This window comes from Pan paniscus, chromosome 15, assembly GCF_029289425.2.
Source record: "Pan paniscus chromosome 15, NHGRI_mPanPan1-v2.0_pri, whole genome shotgun sequence".
NCBI classification, from domain to species: Eukaryota; Metazoa; Chordata; class Mammalia; order Primates; family Hominidae; genus Pan; species Pan paniscus.
In genome coordinates, this window is record NC_073264.2 from 86506167 (window position 1) to 86532705 (window position 26539).

The 26539-nt window shown below is 36.6% G+C and overlaps 1 long non-coding RNA gene across 1 annotated transcript in view; it reads left to right on the forward strand.

The window, feature by feature from the left end:
- Positions 1-1043: 1043 nt before the first annotated feature.
- Positions 1044-26539, forward strand: part of LOC130540773 (uncharacterized) — a 34157-nt gene continuing 8661 nt past the window's right edge. Inside the window, exons 1-2 of the long non-coding RNA XR_008954771.1 lie at positions 1044-1245; positions 1368-3876. This is a non-coding gene — a long non-coding RNA (uncharacterized LOC130540773). The remainder of the gene's footprint in view (positions 1246-1367; positions 3877-26539) is intronic.

The following is a 26539-nucleotide window of genomic DNA, read 5'->3' on the forward strand; positions in this document are numbered from 1 at the left end:
TCTTTATCTATTTGTGGATTAACTTGGAAAGTACTCATTTTCACACTACTTTGTTAGAATGTTTGATATTTTAATAATAGTTACATGAAATTTTTCTTCATATTTTTATATGTGAAAAATAATATTTAATATTCACAAGAAAAAATGTTGCAGAACAAATATTTATTCCATTGAAGAGCCCATATACTCCTCATTTTATCACACCTTCTCTCTTTCACCAAATAAGTATATAAAGGTGTTTTACAGGGTTGAATACAATTTAAATTTTCTTACGGAAATAAATCTTTACTTACCCAGTTGTAAGCTACTTTGTAATAATAAAAGACTATGAGCCTGGATTTCCAAAAGAAAAAAGAAATACTTATGAGAAGCAAATTACATAAGAGACATTAATCTCAAAGCTTATTAGGCAGTTAAATTTCTTCTAAGTAAAGATGTTTCTAAGCCTTTAAAAAAAATCTAAAGTAATATTTCACAAGCAACTGCTAATGGTATCTGTTGGTGTTAGTAGAATTGATAAAATTATGTTTGGGGGTATAACTTCATTGGACTCTTTGAAAAGAGATTTTAAGCAGCAAGGTCTCTATACCACCAACAAAAGTGGTAGGGGTGCTTGCTGTATGAGTCATCTTACATACGAACATTTTTGTTCCCAAGCTTCCTTCTGGAATTCAGATCATAATTTCCACAAGAAAAAAGGAAATATGGTGTTTCTGACCCAGAAAATCCTTGGAATCAGAAGTTGGGGGATGAGAATGGGTAGGAAGTGGTCCATTTGTGTCTGCAATTCTCTTTCCTTTCCTAGACCAAACTATCCACCCTCCAACTTTACATTCCATCTATGCAGATGTCTAAATTGATATTAAATACTCATCTTCGACTTAAAACTAACAACTATTTTTTCTGGAACCAGTCTTCTTTCTCTTTCGGAGGAAAAAAAAAGTGACTTCAAGAGGGTGGAAGGTAGTATACAATTTTTGGTGAATGACCTTCTTGCTTCTCGGAATTTGCATTGCCATGGAAACTACAACCACAATCCTTTCAAAGAGTTCTGGCTTAAGCACAGTCAAAATCAGAGGGTTGCAAGGCCCTATGGAATAACCAGCACTTTTGCACCCTTTCTCTTAGCCTGGGTAAAGTTTGAATCCTGGAACTGGGCTTTGTGGAATAGCACAGTGGACATTTTCAGGCCTGCTGTGTTGCCTCTTGTACTACGGAGAGGAGAGTTACATTGAATTTTTTGAGGTATGACTTTGTACCTGTACAAATGCCCCACATGTTAGTTACTCAGTTTTAAATAGAAGTTTTATCCTTTTAAGAAGATCTCTTTCTCCTGTATAAATTTGTCACTTGTATTGAAATTATAGATTCACAAGATTCATTAATTTTGAAATTGTTCTGCGAGTGTATCCTGATTCCCATGGATGATTTTCATCCTCTGCATTTACTTCATCGAAAAACAAACAGCTTGGAAATTACACATGTGTTTCAAGAAAAGCCCTGATTTTGCTGCTTCATGACTAGGAGCATTCAGGATATGAAATAGGAGGCATGAAAACAGCTAGAGTTTAAGATAAGTAAATGTAGAACTAATAACAACAAAAATGCAGCCACTATCCTCAAATAAGCATAGGCTGAGATGTATTCCAGAGAATACCTATAAAATAATTGTTTAAGTTAAATCCAAAGAAATTCACTTGCTGAATTGGAATGCTGAATTAAAGACATCCTAAAAGAGAAAATTTAAGGTTCTAAGACTTTGCTTGCTCTTTTTATCAATATTGCTTAAAATGCTACAAGTCTCGTTTTCATTACATTAGATTTCCCAGCACTGAAAGGAAATCAGTTGCCTGTTTGAAACCAAAAAATATATATAAATTGACTATTTCATACAGATAAGAGTAATTTAAGCCTAAGACCTAAGGTATGGTACTTGTTTTATTTCAATTGTCTTCTTTCCTGGCTAACATTAGAAAATATTAATATATTGGTAATATTTGACTTTTTGGAATATATTCTGCAAAGCAATTGTAATTTCCCCACATATTTTTGTATACATCAACTAATGGACATGCCGATCCCTATATAAGACGAAAATAGCTCTCTAAGTATATAAGTAAATTAATAATGATCAAATTCACCCCTGTTTAATCATGCAATTATCAAGTCACTAAGAAAGGCTGAAGAGTTAAGTAAGATAATAAAGTTATCCCCATCCTCCTGGGAAGCTCCGGGAAAGCTATCATGTGCTAGCATGTTGTATTGAGCTGAGAAAGCAGCCTCAGAATAACACAGAATGAAAACCATCTCTTCTTACAGTTCACCAAGTCGAGGTGCAAATTAGGGTCACACATTTCTAATATTCCTATGACATGATTTTGAATTATCTACTGGCCCTTTTCACACATTGGATTCCACTTGCCTAATCTCTGTGATGCATACCAAAAACTCCAGGAAGCTTAATCAGCCAAAAGGTCAGTCCTGGTCACTATAAATTCACAGGGAATCAATCAGAAAACTTGTTCTGACTGCCTGAAGACCATCTGCTACTATGCTGGCTTCTGCTGGCTCAGCTTGCTGTTGAAATAGGAAGTTCCATTAACTCATGTAATAGTTGTTGAAGTGTTGCTCCGTCTACCTGGTGTGCATATGTGCATGTGCACGTGTGTGTACATAAGTGTGCACGCATTTGTCTGTGTATGTAGAAAACTGTAAAAGTTTTAATTTGTGACTTGACAAGTATTAAAGAATGAGGGAGAGAAGGGGTCAGATTGTGGGTGGACTTGTGGGCCAGGCTCAGGAGCTTTGACTTCGTTACAGGCAAAAGAGAGTTTCAAGTAGAGGGTTGAAAATCAAATTGCACTTATGTAGCTTGCTTTGTTGCAATGTGAAAGAGGGAGTAATAGGAGAAATGGTGAAAATACAGATATGAGTAGGAGACTTTTCAAACACAAGGGCCTGAACCAAGGCAACCATTAATATAATAGGAAAATGGGAATGTATACAGTTGTAAGTATTCTTGTATAATCTAAAATTTCATAAAGCATTTAAGATTTAATTTTATTTCATGCACATGAATCTGAATACCCTCTCTTTCAAAAAACTATATTGTCTTATAGTTTATGAATTGGCCATTTAACTATTCATTTATCATCTGTTAGTTCATTATTCAAAACTTCATTTTCTGATGAAGATGATCAAAAAATATTTGTTGAGGTTAAAGAAGTTAAACAACATGAATAAATTATCTTCGTTATTAGTTAAAGAGATTACTATGCCAACATTTTAGGCTGACATCCATTCTGTTTTTGTTTCACTGTTACAAAACTGAGGGGACAAGTCCACTCTATGGCCAAATGCATTAACTGAAAGAGAGCAATCTTCACTGAAAACCAAAGTTATTTCAAAGATTGAGGATAAACTTCCAAGGATAATTAACCTAATGGCATAATTATTCTGCATGATTCTAAAGATCCTCTCTAAGTTCATCAAGTCATCATGTTTGAACATTCTAGTGGTCCCTGCATTACTAGCTGACTGGAGAGTTGAAAGAAAATGAAGGAGGTTTTGACTGGTCGGTCACACTCAGTCTTCACTGAGAAGCTAGGTGTGTGTGCCAAAGGTCTAAATTTTCTGAATTAAATAACTAAAATGATTAAATTAAAGCCCCCCTCAGTTCTGCCTTCTATGTATATTTTTGCCTAGCCTCTTACTCTGTTAATTCCTATGAACTGTAAGTGATCATTGTCCCTTCTTCAACAGTATTCCTCTTCTTCAACAAAAAAGAAAATTCATAAAATGAAATCTATATAATTGCATCTCCTAAGGATTATTGGAAGACTACAATAAAGCATTTTGTCAAATGAATGTGCTGAGGTAAAAGAAAATAAATAAACAAATAATTAAATGGATTTACATTGTTTGTCTGTAGGTTTTCCCCTCCCTTTTAAAAAAATGCAACTATGACTTTAACTGATTTTTAATGCATCTTTGTCTTTCTTAAAGAAAATATTTTTAGAGCTAATATGTTTTTTAGCCATGTAGTATTGCAAGGGAAGATTATATTTAAATAGAGTCAATTGGTTGTTGGGTGAAATGATTAGAAAGCCTTGGGAAATAAATTGTCAAATAATAAGAACTTGTCCATTTCTCATGGAGCGTGGGCTTCACTTTCTGACTCTCTGAGAATCCTGCAATTACAGATAGTCATTTAATAAAAATGAGAATCAGTTTGCATGCTCCTGTTTCTAAAAACGCAAATACAATGTACAGGGAAAGAATTTGCTTTTAGCATTTTAAATTAAATTTACCGTGAAGTTGTAATATGATTTCCCTCAAGTTCTTTTAAATTAATATTTAATATTCTGTACTTGGTGTAAAAATTTGGTTGTAATATGGGCTTATGAAAAGATAATAGGAAAAACAGATATAAAATGTTTGGCAGCTGTCTTTCCTCTTACCTTTTTCTCTGAGTGTGAGCTGTGCTGAGGCCACAAGCCTGCTAAGTCTATTTTGTGTTTTGTAACATGATACTATACACTGGGTAATTTATAAGAAACAGTGGCTTATTTCTTACAGTTCTGATAGCTGAGACATACAAGATCAAGGGGTGGCATCTGGTGAGGGTCTTCTTGCTATGTCCTCCCATGGTGGAAGGTGGAAGGACAAGAGAGCACAAGAGAAAGAGGGGGGATGAACTAGCTTTTATAACAATCCCATTTTCTCAATAAACCTACCTCTGTGATAATAACATTAATCCATTCTAATCACCTCTTAAAGATTCCACCTGTCAACACTGTCACATTGGGGATTAAGTTTCCAACATATGAACTTTGGGGAACACATTCAAGCCATAGCACATGCTAATCAAGTGCTAAAGTGAGCTCTCTATTGCCTACATACCAATGTATGGATCACACATGGTTTGAAAGTATCAAGTCTTTCAGCACTTATCAACTTAATGATACATCGGTATAAAAAAAACATTCTAAAGGAATAAGTTACTTTAGTGGTCATCTGGAAAGCAATATAAACATAGTCAGTTTTCAGTTGGTCTAGAAATAAGAATGTTGACGGGCACATTTCTCCCATTCATGCGTCCCATTTGTTGCTTGAATCAAGTTACAGACAACTTTTCAGCCTGTGAACATTTAAAATAAAAGAATTTCATTAAAATGCAAAGTTATTTTTATTTCCATAGTGCTGTGTTAACATTTTTATACTGAGAATAACGATAGTCCTACCCAATGTGTTTGGATACCTGCTAACATCTGTATCTATTTTATTATATGTTTCAAGATAGGATGAGATAGGAGTTAGATCATTCCTGTACTAAAAGGAGACTGTTCATTAGGTAGCACACGTAAGAAACATCTGGCAAAAAGAGCTTTGCCATTTCATGTAGATTCTTCTCCATTTGCCCAGGAAGATCCAGGATAGAATGAGGCACTCATTAGAAATGAATAGTCTCTTAATTCCTCTTTCTACCAGCGACCCTTTCAGTATAATGAATATTTATTTAGATAAACAGCATGGTGGTCCATATTCCGGTTGTAATCTTTCGTCAGATACTTGTCCCAGAAAGTCTTTTATTTCAAGGGTTTTTACTGCGTTGTTGTCATTTGCTTTGGGATTGTTTAGATTCATTATTTATCTTACATGCTAGATATGCCTTTTAGTCCATGGATGCCATTGAATTTATTTTTAATTTCCTAAAACTTGGCACAATTTCTATAACATAAGAAACACTCAATAAATATGTTTCCATGGTTTTGCTTAGGAAGGAAAAAATGAATATTATGTTTATGTTTCTAATCATAAGCACAGATCTCTCTTGCTGTACATAAATATTACCCCACAATTTAAAAATTGAACTCTTTTTTCTTAGAATGAATATGTAAAGAGAGACAGAGAGTAGGAGCAGAGGTACTAGTAAGAAACTGTGTGCTCTAGATATGTGATAAATCTATCCTTAATAAACTAGTAAGTTCTTGTTGTTTTTCTTCTTCACTCTTTTCTCCTCTTCTGTTATCTTTATTACATGAATTAATTCCCCTGAAGTAAGTCTATCAAAATGGAAATTTGAGCCAAAATATATGAGCACTATGAAAAATGTGTTCTATGTCTTTCACAAATACACTCATACACATACACACACTCTCTCTTTCTCACTCACAAACAAAACCTTCATGCAATGTTAGAGCCGAATGAAAAGTTAGAGAACATTTTCTGTGATTTACTCTTCACAGGGGATTACGGATAGAAGGCTCTGATTGGGGATATGGATTATAGAGCCAAACACACCTGGATTTCAGTCTTGAGACATTTGTTACTTAAGTTTCAGTTTCTTCATTGATAAAATTGGCAAAATAATACTAATTAATCAGGGTTGTTTAGTATGATAACAAAATGATGTGCTTAAGGTATGTGTTGCTGTATATAGAACATGGCTGCTCAATAATTTTAGCAATTATTTTTTCCTGAATCATATATGAAAATGAGGTGGTATTTTTGCTTATGGCTTTATCGTGAATGTGTTTTTATAGACATGCTCTAACCGACTTTAAATTTCACAAAGAATTATTGTCAAAATCAATAAAATTGCAGCCTGTTGCATTTTGTCTTTTACAGGCATGTAGTGAATGAGAAGAAATAGTGTGACATTATAAAAGAAGCATTGCAATAGGAAAAACGTGAACCGAGTTTCAAAACTTTGGTCTGACACCCTTTTTGTATAAACTTGAACCTGTCCCCTGGTGGTTTTGGGCCTGAGTTACTTCACCTTATAAAGAATTACATGATCTCACTCACAGGAAGGCAGAAATCTGGGCCAAACCCTTGGTTTTTCCAGTCATTTGCAGATCAGAACTCTATATTCCTATGAATGGCTTTTTCATACGTATTTATGTTACACTTTTTTAACACGAAGTTGTCATGGACTAAGTAGAAAGAAGCTAGACCAGCACAGTCCAATAGAACTTTCTGTAATGAGGAAAATGTTCTTATCAGAAATTGCTATGGTAGCATTAGATGGTATGGTATCTTATGAATCAGTAATTACTATGGTAGCAATAGCCATGTGGCTGGCTATTTAGCACTTAAAATATTGATAATGTGACTCAGATACTGAATTTTTAATTGGATTTTAATTAATTTAAATTTAAATATAAAGAGCTACATGTGGCTGGTGGCTAGACCGTGGGACAGATCGGACAAGACTACAGGAAGTCCTCAGCTAACGTCCCCGATGGGTTCTTGGAAACTGCCACATTTTAAGTGAAATGACACATAACAATACCATTTTTTCATCAACCTTATAAAAAAATGATGTTGAAGAAAATGATGTTATTTGAGGACTTGCTGTACATCTTTTGCTTAAAGTCACAATTTCTAAGATTCTCTGGGTGATGTTAATTGAGGACTTACTGTACAGAAAAGGGTCAAGTCAGATGCACCCTGAAGGCCTAGTTATTGTGTTAAAATAAATTTGACAGATTATTAAAAGAGCTCATCTGTTTTTAGAATAGCAATATACATGAGCTCATGAGAGCAAGCATACTTCGAAAGGAATCTGCTTACATGTGACAGAGCCTTGACATGGGAAGTGGTAATTATCCTGTACTTAATTTTTAATTGACAAATAAAACTTAAATATATTATCATGTACATTTTTTGAAATATGTATACATTGTAAAATGGCTAAATCGAGGTAATTAACATATACATTATCTTATATTCTTACTGTTTTTTTGTGGTGAGAACAATTAAAATCTACTCTCTTAGCAAATGTCAAGAATGTAGCATATTGTCATTAACTGTAGTCACCCTCTTATACAATAATTATTCTTAGTTTCTTCTAAGTATTTCTCTATTGTATTAAAAATGAGTGTTGCTGATTAAAATCTCATGCTTAGAAGGCAGTGTGGGTTGGATTCCCACCCTATCTCATCTTGAGTCCTTTCTGATTTTGGGTTATCAAACAGTGCTGAGTGAAGGAGAAGGATGGCAATTTTGTAGAACAGAATTTAGAAATTTGTATCATGTGCTGCCCCGGTTTTTGACACTGTGTAAAATTAAAAATATATATTATTTTGGGTTATAATAGGTCATTTAAGGGAATACTGGAAAAGCAGATGCCTTTTTAGTAATTTGGGAAATCCTATAAAATATCTCAATATTTTGTTTAATATTTTTATCTATTTAAAATACCTAATATTTAACAGTTTATTTAAGTGAAACCTGAATACCAAATGCAGGTTTTGTTTTTGTTCAAAAACTTTCATTCATTTATCCTGCAATTGTTTTTAAAAACTACAAAGCAATCATTTCACAGTGTTTCACATTTCACCAAGCACTTCTATGAGCATATGTCATTTGGCTCTCAAAATAAAATAGTCCTACTGCTCAGGTGTCATAGTGGTCCTGGCTTTTTGTCTGTTTGTTTGTTTGTTTCTAAGATAATGAAAGTGAGCTTAAGCCAATTTGAGTGACTCCAGTGGGCTCATAATTGAGTGTTAGAATCAGAACTTCAAATCCTGTGTCTTTGCTGCTAACCTCTCCCACTCTCTACCCTACTTATAGTGCTGATTAGGTGGCTTTTCTCTCATAGTATCAATATGCCACTGAAAGGGAGATTGCTTTCTTGTCGAATGCTTCTTTTGTTAGTCACACTTTGCCCCGGAGAAATTCTCCCTTTGGAATTTTGCAAGGGATAAAAGCAAGCCCTACATAACGTGATTAATGGTTCTGAAAACCGTTTTCCTTTTAAACTGCTTTGTGGATCATATATGCTTTAGAATTATTTATTTTTATTTTTGTTTGACTTGTTTTGCTTCCTCCTTCCTCCAACACAGATTGCTTAGTGGGGGCCTACAGGGTACAGACTTAATTTTAAAAGTGTATTTAAAGATATAATTTAAATACAGTTGCCAGCACGGGTCTGGCTGAGTTGTCCTTCTTTCAATGTAGAACCTCCAGGAATGTCCGTTGTGCATGACATGAGGGCAGTTTCACTGACAGTTTATGCAGGCAGGGGGAGGTAAGCTCATATAACCTTGTTCCTTACGGAGGTGTAGAAAATCTGTAGCATGATGTAATGGTAAGCACTTGATGTTTTCTTCAGATTTTTCCTCATAAAAGGAACAGTTCTTACTGGAAAACTGTTCCAAACAGATGTTCATAACTCTAGCGCTGGTATTGCTTACCCTTAGAGTATGGTAGGTCTTTGAACGTTCTTCACAGGGTGCCTTATTCAAGACTCATGACTTTGTGTGCAACATTTATGTTCACATTACAATAAGACTATTTATGATACTATGAGTTTTGACGTTACAGGGTCCTCAAGTCAGAGAGTGATTAATATTTCGAGCTGTCTTTGAGCTACACGCTTTTTTCTTAATATTTTCCTCTTTTTAAATAGCATGCAAAGCAATTAAGATACCAAATAAAACCTTAAAATGTGAAAAGGTTAAAAATGAGCAGAAATAGTCACCATTTCCATGTTATGATATACAAATATATCAACAAATGTCTAGGTGTATGTTCGAATAAATATTTTAAAAGTCATGTGTAGATTTACTTAGCTTAAAAATGGAAACCAGGAATATGAAAAAGGAGAAGACATTTAAGAAGACAAATTATTACAAAATGGTATCCATTGATCCTCTGTGAAATATGTTTGTTTGTTTGTTTGTTTTGAGACGGAGTCTCACTCTGTCGCCCAGGATGGAGTGCAGTGGAGCAGTCTTGGCTCACTGCAACCTCCGTCTCCCGGGTTCAAGCAGTTCTCCTGCCTCAGTCTCCCGAATAGCTGGGATTACAGGCTTGCGCCACCACGCCCAACTAATTTTTGTATTTTTAGTGGAGACGGGGTTTCACTATGTTGGCCAGGCTGTTCTTGAATGCCTGACCTCAAATGATCTGCCTGTCTTGGCCTCCCAAAGTGCTGGGATTACAGGCATGAGCCACCGCACCTGGCCCGAAATATGTTTTTTATGCAATTGTATTATGCTCAGTGAGAAAAAGAATATTCTGACTTGAACATATGCAAAGTCAAAACTGTGGAAAGGAACTAACTACAGGGCTATTGGTTGTATTTTTTTTTTTTTGAAAATTACTTGAATAATTGTTGATTCCGGAGGCTTTAGTAAAGATTATATGGAGACAGAAACACAGTTTAAATCAAGCAATCGGTTATCTAGGGATGCGCCTACACAGTGAATGTATCAAACAGCAGCTTAAATTGCAAGACTGGAGTAAGTACATGCAACTGGAAGCAGCAGGGATGGGAGTGAGTACATGCAACTGGAAGCAGGAATAAGGGCTACTTGATTTCTAGTATGGTTGTTTAGGCACTTCTGGATGACTAATAAGAATTTCTTTTTCCTTTTAACTTTTATTTTAACTTAAAGGGTACATGTCCAGGTTTGTTACATAGGTAAACTCGTGTCACGGGGGTTTCTTGTACAGATTATTTCATCACCCAGGCATTAAGCCTACTACCTGTTAGTTATTTTTCCTGTTCTTCTCCCCGCTCCCACCCTCTACCTTCCAAAAGGCCCCAGTGTGTGTTGTTCCCCTCCACTTGTCCATGTGTTCTCATCACTTGGCTCTCACTTATAAGGGAGAACTTCCCGTGTTTGGTTTTCTGTTCCTGCATTAGTTTGCTAAGATTGACCTCTAGCTCCAACTAAGTCCCTGCAAAGGACATGATCTTGTTCTTTCTTTGTGGCGTAGTATTCCATGGTGTATGTGAACCACAATTTCTTTATCTAGTCTATCGTTGATGAGCATTTAGGTTGATTCCATGTCTTTGCTCTTGTGAATACTGCTGCAACAAACATATGCGTGCATGTGTTTTTACAAGGCCTCCGTACTCACAATCAAATATAACCTCTGACTCCTTGAGTCTCTGGGAACACACTCAAGACAGAGGAGAAGAGAGCAAAAAGAGAGAAACGGTGGGAGGTGGATAAGGATTGTAAAACTAACTGTTGGGTACTATGCTCGCCAGCGGAATGACAGGAACATTCATATCCAAACCTCGGCATCATATATATATATATATATATCCATATAACAAACCTGCGCAAGGACCCACTGAATCTAAAATAAAAGTTGAAATTACTTAAAAACAAAAAGAGAGGAAGGGAGAGGGAGGGAGGGAGGAAGGGAGGGAGGAAGAAAGAATACAGTGCGCAGTTTAGCATGAATCATGCTACAAAGCAGACAAATTTGTCACATAATGTTCATGATACCCATGGAAGCAGATAATGTTTTTGTTACGAATTCACTGATGAAGTCAGTGAGGTTCTAACAGGTTAAGAACCATGTCCATGTTACACACATAAAATGCTGTACCAGCTGGTCTATTGGAATCCAAAGCCCACGTGCTGAACTTCGCTGGCAGCCTTTGACTTAAAATTGGAGGAGCGTAAGGAGAAGTTCTGAACATGAAGTGTGGGACTAAATGGATGGTGGACTGCAGGGTTGGACAAAGAGAACAGTTTGACATAGTATCACCAAGGTCAATGGGCAAGAGGGTGTTTACAAAGGTCTTCAAGGGAGGCAGCTGTGGCCAATAAAAAGGGAATTTCAGAGAGAATCATGGGAACCTAGGGTGCTGTGAAAGATTAAAAGACAGAGGAGTCCCACAGAGAGAATTAATGAAAGACCACAAGCACAGTGGGAAGGCCAGGTAGCAAGGACCCTGCTCAGGGTTCAAGGTCAATAGAGTAATGATATGAGCAGCAACAGGGGGTCCTCACATGTGACAAACCCCAGTAAGAGAAATGGTGTTTATTTCATCACCTAGAAAAACACTATCCAAGGAACTTTAGTTATAAGGAAAATGTTCTGTATTTATGCTTCCTAATGCAGAAACCACTAGCCACAAATGTACTCGAAGTGTGGCTACTGCAATTGAGAACCTGACTTCTTAGTTAAATTGAAATATAAATAGCCACATGGAGCTCGTGGCTACCGTGTTGGGCAGCAGAGACGAGAGCTGTAGGATTACGGGGAGAGGCAAAATATAGATTGACCTATAAGTGACATCAGATAGTAAGACAGCATTGATACCAAAACAGAGACTGTTAGGCCTTTTAGCACCTTGTCAGGAACTCGGGTGAGAGTTGGATAGTGCTTTGCCTAAAAGCAGCCATTCCAGGCCTTTTTTCTGCTCTCACTGAAAGCAAAGAAAATTCTTCTTTCTTTCTTATCAGGAATCTGGCTTCATATATTCTCTTTCATGTATGTTCAAGCTCATTTTCCTCTTCCCTTGCAAGCATGGTTATGTCTCTCCCGCACTAAAAACAACAAAAATTGCCAATAATAATAATAATAACGGAAATACTTCCTCAGCCTTCCTTATTCCTCCAGACACACTTGTCCCTCCCTCCTCCCTCACATTGCCAAGCTTCCTGAAATAGCACCACATAGAAAGGATTTTCACATCTTTGTCCTTCATTCATTCTCAGCCTACTGGTCATGATCCTCTTGCTGAAAATAGGCTCACTTCACTGAAAATATTAACGTTGGCAAATCCAAAGACACTCCTAATTTTTAACCTTAGTTGAATCATGTGTGTGCATTTGCCCATGTTAAACAGTCTCAGAAAATCTTTTCTCCATTGGCTTCAATAACATAATTCTCTCTAGGCCTTTTTGTCCATTCTTTTGGTCTCCATATTTCATCCTTTTTTCTTTGCCAATTTATTTATCTACTTTTAAACGATGAGGCTCCATAAGGCTTTTCTTAAAGCTTTGGTTTTCTCACACCAAAAATATTTCCTGGTCCTTCTCATTCATTAGAAAAATCTCTCAGGAGGCCGAGGCAGGCGAATCACAAGGTCAGGAGATCAAGACCATCCTGGCTAACACAGTGAAACCCCATCTCTACTAAAAATACAAAAAATTAGCCGGGCGTGGTGCCACATACCATGTAGTCTCAGCTACTCGGGGAGGCGGAGCTTGCAGTGAGCCAAGATCGCACTACTGCACTCCAGCCTGGGCGACAGAGTGAGACTCCATCTCAAAAAAAAGAAAAGAAAGAAAAAGATACTATTAAGTTTGTGTCACCCACTGGTCCAGGCATTTCATAGGCATTAATTTATTCACTGTTGATAACAGGGTTATACCAGATACTGCTATTGTCTTCATTTTAAAGGTAACACTGAGACTCAGAGAAGCTAAACAATTTGCTCAAGGCTGAACAGTTGCTAAGTTATGAGGATGGAGATTGAATTTAAGCACTGTAGCTCTAGGGTCCATGTTCTCACCTTCTATATGATGCTGGCTATATGATGACTCCATTGTTGCTCATTCCATTTTTCTACAGCTCTCATTGAAGCACATTGATTAGTCCATGCATGTCCATCCTGATAACCCAATATGCAGCAAAAATGCTTTTGATGAGCATGTCTGCTGTCTGCCTTTGTGAATGTTCCAGTGCTTGCTCAAACTGAACAAGAACAAAATGGAGCTATTCTCTCCCAGCCCAACCCACCCTTCTGTATCAGGTTATAAGCATCACCAGCTACCTGAGAGGCCAGGTCAGGATCCAGGTGTTCATTCTGGACTTTCTTTCCACATTTCACACCATCTTATCTTTTGCATCCCCCGTTTCTTGGCATAGTTCAGGGCTGTATCATTTCTTGGTAGAATAACTCGCATACACTACTATTTGGCCAACATGTCCTAAGTGCACCCAAGCCCCCCAAAACCCTCACTCATATAAACAATCCGGCCTTAAAACTCTTGCTAGCTTCATGTTTCTAAAATGCAAAATAGAATTAACTTTTTTTCTTATTTAAAATTATTTAATAGCTTCCCATTGGACAATTTTAAAAACTCTCAAATGCTTTAGCATGGCAAGTGAACTTCACACATACCTTCCTTGCCTACCCATCCAGCCTTGTCTCTCGACTCATACCTGGCTGTGGCTTCTTTAGCTTCCACTTTTAGCTCTCTAAAAACTATGCTGCTTCCGTCTCTTCCATCTTCATATTTGTTGTTCCTCTGCCTAGAAGCACCTTGCCTCTTTCATGCACACTTTGCCTCACTCAGGACCTACTAAGACTTTGTCTTCTGTGTTCCCCTCATGCCTTATATTTTAAAGACTTAACTATTATGTTTCAGTTATGCAGTTCCTCTTTTCCTCACTACTTTAAGAAGTGGGACTGTGTAGCATTTTTTTTTTCCTCTTGCCACTGCATTTTATTGCTTGGATCCTCAGTGAATGTTTGAATGAATGAATGAATGGCTGAATGAATGTCATTTCCCCTTCTTCCATGAGCACTTTGGCTATATATGAGAATGGAGAGGAGTCTCTTGGAAACTGACAACAAGAAATTTGGAATATTTCCTCCATTCCACCCCTTCTATCAGCCCTGAAACTCTCCTCTCTAGGCATGGTTTTTCTCACATTTTGAGGAGGGAAATGCCACTCTGGAGATTCTTTCCCTTGGGTAAAATGCTGTTGGCAAGTCTCCTAGAGCAGCAAGGTGGGGCTCTGGGGAGAGGAGGGACCACACACAAGCAGCAACACTCAGAGATTTTCATTCCTGCTTTATCCTCCATTACTGCACCCACTTCAAGAATGTCCTTAAATCTGGCAGTAGGTTTTGAGACGTGGAAGCCCCAGAAAATGTATAATTTTGCCCGAAAAATACAGTCTCTTTGCATTTTCTAAAGTACAGTGAGAGTTTAGAAGCTATTTTCTGTTCTTGGGAAGAATGTGGTAGGGAAAAGGTGGGGGCTGTGTCGATCCCCCACAAGTAATGCAAAAAAAATTTTTTAAGGCACATTATATTGCAAAAGTATTGTGTAGCTCCTATGAACAAGGAGAGTAAAGTGATGTAGTTATCTCACGGATTGATGCTCTTCCTAATTATTGAGTAGCAACTATTGCCAAGGCATACCTCTCCTTGTGTGGGCCACATACCTATGACACCAACTCAGTAATGCTACTACTAATAATAACTACAACAAGAGCTAATATTATGTGCTTACTATTTGCCAGTCATTGTTTAAAATGCTTCACATAACTAAATGCTTAACCCATAACTCAATAAATCGAACAATATATAAAGATCTTTCCAAGGAAATCATCTAATTTTGGCAGTTTTTAAGGTTAATTATTTTATGAATGGCAAAAGTAAGGCCTAGAGTGGTTGATTCCTCAAGTTTCTACAGCTAGTCAGTGTAAAAGCCAAAAATCCTGGCCTATGACCAGCATCTGGGGAGTCAAAAGAACTCCATGGCGTGAGGTTTTCAGTATTGAAAATGCTGTTCTACCTTTGAGGACTCTCCTCATAGAGACTGAATCCCAAATTCTGAAGCCTTATATGACCACAGTTTTTTCACCTATCCACTAATGTGTTCATTGCATAGGTGTGCATGACTACCATTCTATATATAATTATATATAATTTAATTCACAAGTATAGAATATCCCTTAAGCTGCCCCCAAAAAAGTCAATCTTGTCCTAATACGAAATCATCACATAAATAGCAAACATCTCACTGTGCCTGTGTTAGGCTCTGATTTTAAGAAAAGAAGGGGAATCCACACTGCCATCCATTAACCAGTTACAAAGCTCGTACTCTGTAGCTGGTACTGTGTTAGGGCCAAGACAGAGAGATGGGAATAGCACTGCAGCCCTGCCGTCAAGTGTGTTTGGTGTCATGAAAGAATCTGTTTGTGTTCCTAGACTGAGCTATATTTTCCATTGATTGTCATTTTTGTGTGCTTCTTAAATAGTAAGATTGTTTTTCTTCACCTTATCTTTGTAAGAAGCACAAGCCATAAATACTCCTAAAAAAATGGAAAAGAAAGTGATAAAGAGTTGAGCAGATATAGGCATAAGAAACTAATGGTGAAGAAAAGAAAGAACATCAACTGCAAATATAGGAAGTGTCTGGAGAAACCTAAAGGCAGTTGAAGAAGAAGAGAGTATATTGGGGTCATACATGGGCCAGCCAGCTTTCTTTGGAGACAACTGTTTACAGTGATGTCCAATTCCTACTTGGATGATCAAGTCAAAACTGGTATGTATCATATCTCTGGAGGAATGTGAAAGGGTGATGTCTTTAGCACCTAAGCCAGGGAACACCTGGGATATTTAGTCGAGTAATTGGATGTAACTTAACTAGAAATAACTTTCGGATTCTTTCTCAGAAGACCATTAAGAGAATCAGGCGTTATACTTTGAGAAATGTGACCATGCATCAAATCTACAACCTGAAAGAAGTCAAAACATTTTGAGAAAGCAAAGATAATTGCAGGAAGGAGCACTGGAAATAAGATAAAATTAAATTTAGAAAGTGTTTTCTCAAGTGGATTTGTTTGTTTGCCCATTCTGAATAATGAGCATGCAAAAGATTAGACAAGTGTACTGTGGGCTTTGGTGAAGGCAAAGAAGGCTGAGGACTGCAGGAAAGCCGGGCACTCAGAGCAGAGGTAAGGGGAGAGGGAGGGAGATGCTTGTAAATGAAGGCAAAACCACATATTATAGAGGCTCACAATCAATTAAATATTTGAGTTTTATATTCACATGAAAACAAACAAAATGTCAGAGGTCTGTTGCCTGATCAGCTTTGGAAGCTTCAAATCGAAAATGGGCAAGGATTTTATGCTCTGCATTCAATTACTGAGTAGAACTCATTTTGACCCTCAAAACAAACAGGATATTTCACTGAGATCCAGAGAGCAGAGAGGAAAGGCTCTTGAATTCCATCTGATATTACACTCAGTGTTCAGCTCTGTAATTCTCTCCACCAAACAAAACAGCCAGCTGTGTCAGTGTCATCCAAAATCTGAAGTCCTTTCCAGCTAGAAGCCTCAGGGAAAAAAAAGAAATTCTATACTAAAAAATTAGTTTATTTTCTATGTAAATAGAATTCAGGTTAGAGGAAAAAGTTCCTTGTTTTTCATTTGTTTATAGACTCCTAATCAATTAAAATATGTATGAATCATTTTCTAGTGGAATTCATATGAGAAAGTGGAGCAAAGGGATGCATTTCAGGTATGGGAGATGGAACAAAGGAAAGGGGGATGAAGAGTAGAAAGGGAAGAAAAGAAAGAGAGGAGGAAAAAGAATAAAGAGGGAGGGAAAAGAAGGGAAAGAAAGGAGAAAACTGGGAGGCAGTTTCCTCTTTCTGCTGAGATATTTGACATACATTATCAAATGTAGCCTCACAACTCTTCTGTGAGATAGATTGTACAATTAGACCCAGATTAGAGAGAGGAAAGCAAAGCTTTGAGAAGTTCTGTAAGCCCAGTGTCTCATATTTAGCAAGAATTGGAGCCAGACATCCACTCAAGTCCATCTGCCACCAAATCCCATGCTTGCGAGGTCAGCCTAGGATGGAGAGGGGGTGATATTCAAATTAGCTTCATCTATGTCCCATCTACCTGAGATAGATGTGTGGTTACCAAACATTGAGCATACATCGTGCCCAAAGAAGTGACTTTCTTAGTGGGGTAGAATTCGGAAAAACCCATTTTGGCCAAGTATTTTATACACTATATGTAAATAGAGTAAAACATGATTAAAAACAAAATATCCTCTGTTTACCAAATCCCACTCAAGTCTCTACTTAAAAATAATCCATTCATTGGAATTCTCACATAAAGAGATGAGAAATGTATAGGATATTGAGGAAGTAAGACAAAGAAGGAAGAAATTTTTAGGGGACAGAATATCACCTTCTAACTAAAAATGGAAAACAGAAAAGACTGCATTTCCAGTGGCTTCCTAGACAGGAGTCTATGTTTCCCACTATTTGAGAATGATTAATGAATTGACCTCCTGTGTGCCACTTTGAAAACACACCAAATGTGCTTAGTTTGGCAGAGTAGTAGAGGAGGAACTATTCACACAGAACAAAAAAGGCTGCTGTTTGCCAGTAGCTATTAACTCGCAGCTATATCAACACTTGCGCAGTTAACAATAATCTTATCCAAGAGTCTATTCTTGTAGAACCTCGAGGGTTGAAGAAATATTTTATTGGCAGCATCCCTAATCTTATAAGTAGCAATATGTTTTGACAAAATGAAACCACACAATTCTCACCTAGTCTTGGGTTTACTTTCTTATGAGAGCATCTGAGGCTGAAAATAAAAAGCATTCCCAAACCCCTGCCACCTTCCCCTGCCTTCCGCAAAAAAAAAAAAAAAAAAAAAAAAAATTGGCTTTACACTCAAACCTTGAGGTTCCAATTTCTTTTAAATTTTTTAGTACTCACAGTTTCTCTAAACTTATACCTTCTAGGCTTTCGAATCTAACCACCCTACATGGATGCATTTTCTTAACCTATGTGCACAAGAACACTTCAAGATTTTGTGATCAGCTACTGTTGAAATATCTCCTCTTGCTGTCATATGCTGGCTCTTAGTTTTGGGAGAAACTACAAACCTCTACTTAAATTGAGAGTTTTTAGGTATTGAAATAGTGCCCACAGCAGGAAAAAAAAAAAAATTGGGTGTAGTGGCAAACTAAATTTGTAACAGAAAGTGGAAAAAAATAGCCTAGAGCACACATAGAAAAGTTCTACTGGGAATTAATCATTTCTATCTATTGGGTCCAGTATGGAGTATAAAGAAAGGAAGATAAGTGTTATGAACAGACCGCAGTGAGTCCTTAGCAATAAGTTGTTACATGAGCCTAGCAAATTGTTGACTCTATCTTGTGATCTATCTCCATAGCTCCATGTTCTACTTCTTGAGACTTTTGTTCCACAGACTTATTGAAAAAAAAATCCACTGAGTGTTTATAATTTGCTGAGAACTCTTCTAGATACTGGAGATACAAAATAGATTGAAACTGGTTCCCTACCCTCAAGTTCCCTCCCCAGCTCATGTCCTCTGAGTGGAGATAAGGGCAGCATATGAATGAGTGATTTGAGAAGAGTGGGAAGATGGTACAAGTCCCCTGCACAAAAGAGATGCTGGCAATGGCAAGTTTGTACCTCATAAATTATAGTCCCTCAACAACATTGTTGCCATCGTCTTCATCCTGACATGTGGTTTGGTGGCATAACATTGGCAGACAATTACGTTCCAGGAGACCTGCCTGCATGACCCCACTGTTATTTTAATGTAGGGGCTTCTCATGAATACCTTTTAAAAATAAATAAATAAATAACAGAAGTGCAAGTTCAGGGTAATGGTGTTGGTGGCCTACTCCTTGTTCTACTTCATTAATTGTCCATAGTAATTTCCACGTCTGTTCGGTTTTTTTTTTTTTCACTTTTCCAGTAAGTGAATTGTATATGATTCTCTTTAAGATTCACTCAGCTTATAATTACTTGATTCATCAAAGACAAGCTCATAAATTCACTTTTCTTCAAGCAATACTTTTTCTGAACATTTACTATTTGTACTGCACTCATCTAGATATTCAGAACATAAAGTCACATGTAAGACCTGCTCCTTTCCCTGAAGTTGCTGAAAGTCCAGTGGGAGATATGGCAAATCCATAAAAGAGGTATAACAAAATTAGGCTATGAGTACTTACATAAACAAAAGGAGTAATTAATTCTGATGGGGAAAATGGAAAACATTTCCCAAATGTAACACTTAAGTTGAATATTAAAGAGGTAGAAGTGCACCAGGCAAAAAAACAAAACAAAAAAGTTATGCTCAACTGATGGAACTTCATGAGTAAAGTATTTGGCGGGAAATTAACAATACCTAAAACTTACTGAGCATTTATTAAGTGCTAAAAGTTTCCTATGTATTAACTCTCTTAAATCATTATCATAACTGTAGAAGGTAGGAACCAACATCTCCAGTATAGAAATGAAATACCCAAGCCACAGAGAGGTCAGGTAGTTTATCCAAGATAACAGAGCTAACAAAGATGGAAATTTGACAACAAACAGTCTGAGTCCATCTGTACTTGAAACCCCCAGCTCATACATGTCTAGGAACAGGGGGCAGTCTAATATGGCTAAAATATAAAGTGGGATATAGAGGAGGATAAAATAAGGAGAGGATAATGAAGCCAGCCTGTAAGGGCCTTGAATGCTGTGCTAAGAAACATGGACATTATCATACAGTAGGAGGAAGTGGGTTGGAAATAAGAAAAACTACAGTGAAAAAAGATATGACAAGTGAAAGCAACAGAAGTTGTCATTGCTAAGGAGACATGGGGACAACAGGGAGTGATGGGGACTGTAGTGACATAGAGAAGCCTTACATTTGCAGGAGTATGTGGGGACAGCAAATCAGTCCAAAGGGAGAAATGTCAACCTACCATTCATTGCTGGTTGCTCTTTCTCAAGAAAAACAGTAAATATCATAAGTTGATTCTACAAATTATTAAACGTTGACCAATCAAAAAAAATTTTAGACCGTGGACTAAACAAAATATGCCTGCTGGCACCCAGATTGAAAGGAGAGACATCTGTGCTTTTAGAAATCATTTCTTCTATTTTTTTTAACCTGGGAAGCAATGTAAGCTTATTAGTATTGTAGGAAGATAAATCCAGTGGTATTATAGAAAGTTGAATTGAGAGGGAAGGGCCAGTGAGAGATTATTGCAGTAGGAAAAAGATGACAAAGGCTTGAACTAGTGGCAGTGGGAAAAGCAAGGCAGGAAAGGGTTTTCAGAGGATAATTGATCTGTTAAATGTGACTGTGGATGAGAAAGAATGTATCAACAATAACCAGGACTGTCTAGCTCTGGTGATCAGAAGGAAGGTAATGTATTGATGGAGACACAAGACAGAAAAGGAAGAGCACATATGTGGAGAAAAAGAGTAAGTTCAATTTGAAAAGTGTTGAAATAGGGTTTAGGAAGCATTCGAATAGTATCCAGCTCTTCTTGGCTTTTCTATTGAAAAGAATACTCAATCATCAGATTAAGTCAGATCTGATTCACTGATCACAACTGCTTCCTCGAAAACGCTAAGAATTTAAAGCGTTGCTAAAAACTGTTTATTCTTGTGAGATTTAAGCACAAAATCAATTATCAACAAGAATTAGTAACAATAGGATTGCAAACTGTATTCCTTTTAAAAAACTTGCTCCTCCTTACTTTCCTTTGAGTTTTGATTATGTTTTTCTGCAGGTATTTGTCTCCATTACCATGGGCAGCAAATCTGTCAAGGGAAATAGTGTTTGGTTTAGAATCTTTTTTTCAAAAAAATCATCTTTGAAACTTTGCTTGTAGTTTTGCATTAGTTTTCCTATATGTATACAATCAGGTTTCTAGGAGTTTCTATTATTTAATAATCATAATGTACATTTAGTCCTTATTAGTAACCATAAAGCTTTTGTTCCATTAATCCATTTTAAATGACTTTGTAATCAAATATTGCATAACCATAGATCTATGAATATTAATTAGAGACTGAATTAAATAATTTTTAGTTCCTTCTGATTTCTGTGGATTTTGATTTGATGAATTCTTTGGGGTAAGGAAAAATGGTATACATGGGTTATAAGAGGTTTAGGAGTCAGTTAAATGGAGGTGTCTAATCCCACAGATTGCATTACACGTGCATATGTCTTTGGTTTGCCAGCATGATGTATGATTTTTTAAAGGAGATACAACTTCTCTAATGGGAAACTTCACATGCAAAATACTTGGATTTCTAATTGCCTTGACTAATCAAGATTTCTGCCAAGGGTGTGTTGAGGGTGTGTGTGTGTGTAAACCACCCCCTCTTCTTGTAAACAAGGCTCAACCTATTCTAAAAGAAATTAGAGTATTAGAGTCATATGAACCAAAACATATGTTGAGATCAGTGGAAAATAAGTAGGTAATGTCTTAGGATGAGTATATATGTATACCTATGAAGACATGTGTATTTTAGTTCATTCAGCAAACACTTATACTCATCCCACTTGAAAGACATTGTGCTAGCTGGTGCAGAGAAACTCTAGGGAAAAGACAGTTTATGACTATAAGCAACACACAATCTGAGGACACATAAATAATTAAGTTTAATATGAAGCAAAAACTGCCAAAAGAGAAGCAGAAGGTAAATGCTATTAGAGGACTCCAATAATTTTAAAGTTGATGAGCGACCAAAGAAAGTCTTGTTAACAAAGTGTGATCTATTATCTTTCTACCTTGTTGAGCTATTTCTCGTTGACCTAGCCAACATAAACACATAAGACTTTTCTGAATCCTTAAACTTTTACACTTTAGCACAATTCCTTTTAAAGAAGCAGCTCCAGCCTCTGATCAATAAAACTAGAAGAAGCCATTCTAAAATTAATTCTTAAATAATATCAAACACTATGCTATGGAACAGTATTTCTATTCTCAAAGGTAAGAGTGTTGGGGAAATATTCATTATTTTCGCAGATCTTGAATTCCAAGAACAGTTTGTGGCTCATAAAGTTTGTTCCTTAGGACTGCTATGTCACTCACCCTGACTGGTACATGGGAGTCCTAACACACTCATAGATATTAATGGGATACCTTTCCTTCCTACGCTCTAAACTGCACTGTATATGGCTGTAGTTAAATTAACATTCAGCCATGACTACTTCAGCCTCCTTTTATAACCACATCATTAATAGAGCTCAGTGTGCATAAGTCTGCTCCAAAAGCTCATGTCCTTTGTGTGACTCTGTATTCTTTTACTGAGACCAGATAGACACTTACTAGGAAGGCACTACTGGGAAGCTGGGTAGTGGCCGCGGTAGGGAGGGATCCTGTAAATTTGTCTTGACCCTTGGTTGCCTGTAGTATGCTCGACCTTTTGTTGCCTGCAGTATGCTCACCCTTTGACCACTTAGAGCAAGATCTTCAGGAGCTGGCATTGTCCTATAAAATGGAAAGATGCGATGTGTTGCTTCTGTAAAGAATAGACATGAGGGATCCTCAAATACCTTGAGATAATAACACACATATTTTTTAAAACAAAATATATTTTTACAGATGAGGACACAAATGGCATTTAGGTGACTCTCTCAAGGTCACATAGTGAGTGGATTAAAAACTTCAATTCAAATTTCAGGGATCCTGAGTTAAAGCCTAGTGATCTTTTCTTATTCTTGTTCTTTCAGTGTTTTATTAAATATGCAAATATTAACCTACTCAATCCTCATAAAAACTCAGTGGTGAACTGACTGTTGGCCTGGCAGTTGAGAAGTTTTACTCCCCCACTCTCCAGTGAAACTGGTGAAAAGTATTTTTAAAGGCAACTATTTAAAATCTCTGATGCAGATAATTTTATTTCTATTTTATATTAATAAGCAAAGAACTGAGGCATAGAATGGTTAAGTAAAATGCATAAGGTCATGTGGAAAAGCTGAGATTCCAACCTAGTTGGTTGGTTCTAGAGCACAACCTCAGGGTGAGAATGGAGATGTAATAGGCAACATTTTCCTAATCATTTTATTCTAGAGGAAAAATGGTATCCATGGGATATAACAGGTTTAGGAGTCAGTTAAATGGAGGTATCTAATTCCACAGATTGTATTACACATACAGATGTCTTTGGTTTGCCAGCATGACGTATAGTTTTTTTAAGGAGATACAACTTTTCTAATGGGAAACATCACACGCAAAATACTTGGATTTCTAATTGCCTTGACTGATTAAGAACTCTGGCAAATCCTGACCCCTCCTCATGAGCACGTGGCGGCTCTCAGCTGGAGCAGAAGGGCAGCAGCACCACTTGGATGAATGTGTTCATCAATGTGTGCTACCAGGCCTGTATCATAGTATCCAAATGATTTCTCTAGGGCTTTAATTTCATGTCTTGCCCCACACTAAAATGATGCCTAAATAAAGCTTATTCTGGGAGGAAGATTTATTCCTGGCAGGGGTGGGGGATGGGTTGGCGGGGCAGACTTTGGAGTCAGACTAGCTGGTTGAATACTAGATCTGCCTCTTACTCCTTGTGTGACTCTCAGCAAACTAAACCCTAACTTGGATAGCTTCTGCAAAATTCAGTTTTGTCCCTTATAAAATGAAAGGCTAACAGTAGCTGAGTCAGAGAATTCTGCTAGGTAAAACACATAGCAGAGGGCCTGGTATATAGAAGGCTTTTCATAAATAATATTAAGCACTTCCTAAACATTATTAAGCACTGCTTAATATTAGCTGCTAAGCTGTTATTGTACCTTTTGTAATTTTTGTGATGAAAGGGAAGTGTATATGAAAATTCCTAAAAGCACATGATAATAAAATTGTACACAACGAAAATATTGAGTCCTAGAATAAATTGATATGGAAAATTATTCAAAGTAGCTTTAGGTAGAGATGAGGAGATGATTAAAAATTAGCAATTTAAGTCATAATGGTGAAAGAAGAATAAAATACAAGTAAACGAAATATCTAGTATGATCAAGATCTGTAGAAATAAAAAGAAGAAAAAGCAAGGTTTTTGCAGAAGGAAAGAGAATGTGTACATTGGAACAGAAATTGGGGGGAAGTTTATAGAGGAAGAAGAAAATAAATAAGGGAAAGGACAAAATTATCACTAAATAAATAAAAGGAAACTCCTCCAAAAGTCCAAAATAAATGAAACTCAAATTCAAAAGAGAAAAACAGGAAGAAATATTGTGTTTCCATAAGTCTGTGGATTATGAGGAATCATGAAAAGGAAAAAAGAGGTTTGGCACAAAACCTTGAAGGATAAATACGAGTACATCACAATTGAAAAGAAGATAATGAAAACAGATAATTAAAATGCAGAAGCTAGAGTTACAGCCTTTGGAACTCAAACTAAATAAACTTGTTTTATTGTCAGTCTGGAAATTGGGAAATAGCTGTACTGAGAGTGAGTATATCTGCAACCATCACATTAGCTGACAGGGCATGTAAACATTTCAGAGGTAAATGAACTAACCCTGAGATGGATGATTATGGATGTCAATTGTGGAAAGCAAGAGATTTGATTTTATAGCAAATGCTGCAGCCCCCTCTTCCTCTCAGACAATGGCACCAAGAAATACAAATGGATAGGTTACTTAAGGATATGTCTCCCTTCCTTAAAGAAGAAAAATGGCTGCATTTAAAGAGAATATAAGATTTACTTAGAAAAAAAAAGTCAAGAGGACTAAAAATAAATAAAACTAAACAAAGGATGCAAATATATAGACCCAATCTAAAACAAATACAGAATTTAAAGTTTTGACATGTGTATACATGCAGAAAGGCTGAAAAATTACTTCTAAAAGATGAGTCACAGGACTGTGAGAATTTATGTGTAAGAGAAAAAGAAAAGTTCAACTTTTCAAATCATTAATATCTTCCCTAAAAGCTGCATATATTGGAAAATATACTTGGACGATAACCTTATTCCTACAGAACAGGAAGATGATTCAACTTCTAGAAGAAATATCCAAGGTGTGAAAAATTTTCTTCCTTTGTCAGGACATCAGAGTCCATCGAGAAAGTTCTAGAGGAAGCACTCTGAGAAGAAGAAATGAAGCTCAAACAATTCATAGGCTGAAGATATTTTTACTTTCAGCTACATTTAATGAGAGCAGTAGGGGGAAAACAAGGATGAGAAATTACCGCGTAAATCAGAGAGCAAAATGAGGGCCATTTGTATTGATACAGTCAAACTGAAAAAAAGAAAAAAAGGAGGGTAAGGCAAAAATGAAGGCGCATGCTACAAACATCTTACTGTGTTCATGAAGAGACGAGAGGTTGATGGGTTCAGAGTGCAAATGGAAGGCAAAAAAAAAAAAAAAAAGATTTGGAAAAACAAATCGGATAACTTAACTGTTTCAATTTTAAGAAAAGGCCTTTAAAGAAAATTATACGGTTTCCCAACAGAAAAGAAGCCCAAGATGAAAAATCCAGTGATTCAATGTGAGACCTCACTCCACAACCTGGAGACCGGATAATCAGTGAGTTGAAAAAGAGAGGTGTCCTCAGTCCCAGTGGTCTGACCCTAAACTCTATATCTTATTTTAGCTAAAAAATCATAAGTAAAAATGAAATAACTAACACAATAAAAGAATCTTGTGATCGTATTTTTAAAGGATGTTTGAGAAGGTATGAAGAACTAGAAGTGACAAACATCACTATCCTGATAAAACTGGTTTTCCAGGAAAAGATGCTAGTCTGACAAGAGGCAGGATGTGGCCCATGCAGTCCTGGGCCACTAAGCTATTTAGTGGATCGTATTCTGGTATCATGACAAAGAACATAGCTAAGGCTATTTTATACCATTTAGGTCAAGAAAAACTTGCAAGGAGATGGTTTGTTAGATAAGTTGGGAACACATACGAATGTGTTATATGTCAGGTCTAGAGCCATCACCATAGGAATATGAAAAATAAATTAAAATGATAAGGGACTGAGGTGAAGCTGTTTGTTATGTACTTGTATATGACACCTTCAGATTTTTTCCAAAGAAAAAACATGTTCGATTTGAAAGAAAGTAAATGTAAAGATGAAAAAACAAACAAACAAACAAACAAAAGAGTGAGAGAGAGAGACTGATAAGCCGGATGGTCCCAGACATATCTTATGCAGCTGAGATCATCCTGGACATAATGAAAGCAAAAGAGATGAGGTAATTTAAAATATGTGACAAGTACACAACAAAATATGCAGAAA